Below are 2,929 nucleotides of genomic sequence, written 5' to 3'. Positions count from 1 at the left end.
TCCAATGCCCATCAACCATGAATGTTTTAAAGAAGTTAAAACGCGTAATAAAATCAATCACCCACCAAAGACCTAGATTCAACATCTTGGCTCAATGTTGAATCGAAAATGATAAGTCCATAACCATCCATGAGCCTATAGACAACTATTTAACCATACTTAAGAAATGCAAAATGTATTTCGTTAATAGTAACACATATTCCCATTTTCAAGATACAACAGTTTTATGAAATTGATTTGAGTTTTTTTTGAAACTAAATAGTGGGAGTATAGTGTAACTATTAATATGTTTAAATGGAGTAATAATTGTCCTAGGACAATATGTTGTCAAAACGATTAAAGTGTTTAACAAGATAAAAGATGAGACCCAAAACTCCCTCAATCAATTGATAACATTAAGTCGATAAACGAAAGGCATTCTTGATGTCCTTTGCTTGGCCTTCCACCATGATGGATTCCAAATGAGCATGACACTTATGAAGGCTTGCCTCAGACATGGGGAAGTTGACAGCAACAACGCATGTTTAGGAGGGATCCATTTCATGCATTTGATGTTGCAAAGGTAGGAACAAGCAAAGGCCAACATTCTAATATGATTAGGTTTCATGTTTGATTCCTACACTAAGCAAGCATGGTGGGCTAAGACTTAACTAGTACAATGGGACTTCACGATAACATTCAGGGGTTCACATTTGCTAAAGGCCAAATGAAATGGGTAATCACATCAAGATGTGAAGAGGTAAGTGCGCCTTCTCTTTATTGTATAAAGTGCCCTTAGATCCTATTATGGTGTGGTGATTTGGATAATAGGGAGCCTCCCATCCCACTGCGAGTTTTAACCAAAAACTCTTAGATTCCATGTTGAGGGATATGAGAATTTGCCAAAAATAGTGGGGGTTACCTTTTGACTTAAAGACACGAGTCAATGGTAAATCTAAAATCAATCTAACACTTAGCTATATGTGTTTATAGATATGTCTGGATTGTCTAGAGGGTCATAACTTTCCAACATGGTACCGCAATCTTAAGATATTCATGACTATCGAGAAGATTGTGTACGTACTAGAGTAAGCTCCTGACATAGAGCCCTTTGTTGAAGATGCTTCTCAGGAAGTACGTGCTAAGTATGACAAGCACATGGAAGCATGTGGATGATGACTGTCAGGCTAAGTGCTACATTCTGGCTTCCATGAATGAGGAGCTCCAGAAACAGCATAAGCATATGATGCATGCTTGCTGACATGATAACCCATCTCCAAGAGCTTTATGGAGAAGGCACACGCAACAGATGTATGTGAGCTTTTGAAGACCAGGATGGTTAAGGGAGCCCCAGTCCACTAACATGGATTGAAGATGATAGGACTCATTCAGCAGCTAGAAAGTCTTAATAGTCCACTGGACCGCAACTTGGCTAGATTCTGGCGTCCCTTTCTGATTCCTTCTCCCAGTTTGTTATGAACTATAACATGAGGAAGATGGAGCATACTCTCTCAGATCTGCTAAACATGTGTGTGACTGCTGAAAAGACCTTCAAGAGAGAAGGAGGGGATGGGACCATTGCTGTTTTTGAGAAGGGTTCAACTTCTTCTGCTAAGCCTGGTAATAAGGGTAAAGGCAAATTCAATGCTAGCAAGAAGAAGAAATGGAACCCTAAACTCAAGCCCAAGGGAGGCGTTAAGAAGAAACAGGAAAAAGGAAAAGCGGCGAAAGGATAGTGTTTCCATTGTGGGAAATACGGACATTGGAAAAGGAATTGCTGGGCTTACTTAGCTAGCCTGAAGGACAACCGAGCTGAAGGTACATCTTAATTTGTCACTAAAGTTTTAAGCAAATGTTTATACCTTACATGAGTCTAACAAACAATGATCTATTGTAGGTCATGTTGTTGCCCAGATAGAGAACTAGTAGGAAGCTCATAGAGATGAAGATTGCTGGGATTCGGAATCGTCAAGCAAGCTTTTATTTGTTTATGGAGATCTTTTAGAACTTATGAACTTATTTAGTTTATTTGGTTTTTGGCATGTATAAAGAACTTACATGCTATCTTCATGTTTTAGAAGATAGTTTTATGGTTTCTATGACATAACCACTAGTTTGCTTTATATATGACTATTCGTATTATGGTAATATGAAGTTTGATCTCTATATGCTTTGTGAGATGAATGTATGAAACTGTTCTTACATTAATTGTTTAGAATATTGAGATATGATAAATCTAATACAAGAATGATTTCTAAAAGGTTTATATTTCACAATCAAGATAATATTCATAGATAAACAACGTGTGGTTCTTTAAAGGTTCCAATTCTTACCTATGAGTTGCATCTAGAAATTGAGAAATCCAAACAATCTAAGTTATAAACTAGAATGGAGATCACATGAGTTGTATAAGATAATGAATGGAATGGTACCCATTGTCTCTCTATAGCATTCACCGTTGATCGCTCACGGTTGGACTTTACTAATTCCGAAATCCAAGAGATTTAGGATTTCAAGAAAGCAAAGAAAAGGGAAATCATTTGGAGGGCATCGACACTCTTTTAATTGTTATGAAGGGTTAATGCTTAAACAAGATACCTCTTAAGAGTTAAAGAGTTTTCTTTACAAGATATCAAGATATCTCAATGGATGATCTTTTTCACAAAGGATAATAAAGTATAAATCCTTTATGATAAGTCATCGAAATCCCTCCTTACGTCGTAACCCCAAGGATAACAAAATATTTGATACGTCCAATTGAACGGTAATGAGATTGAAATTGTTATAAAGTTTAGAACTTTATAGTTCGAAAGGAAAACTTATGGGACATCCTAGATCACCTAAAGGATGTCATATCCATCAAAGAGTTAATGGATGCTTGTTGTGAAACAAGTGTAATGATTGATTGTAAGCCACAAGAGGATTATCGGACAAAGTGACAATTCAACTC

At 36.8% G+C, this 2,929-nt stretch overlaps 1 pseudogene; it reads left to right on the top strand.

Annotated features, from left to right (window-relative positions):
* Nucleotides 1–1,189: 1,189 nt before the first annotated feature.
* LOC148293205 (uncharacterized) lies at nucleotides 1,190–1,905 on the top strand (annotated as a pseudogene).
* The last annotated feature ends 1,024 nt before the right edge of the window (nucleotides 1,906–2,929 follow it).

The sequence above is a fragment of the Prunus avium genome, chromosome 7, assembly GCF_965620075.1.
Source record: "Prunus avium chromosome 7, drPruAviu1.hap1.1, whole genome shotgun sequence".
Lineage (NCBI taxonomy): Eukaryota > Viridiplantae > Streptophyta > Magnoliopsida > Rosales > Rosaceae > Prunus > Prunus avium.
The sequence above is the reverse complement of the archived record's forward strand: the minus strand, read 5'-3'. Positions and strand labels throughout refer to the sequence as shown.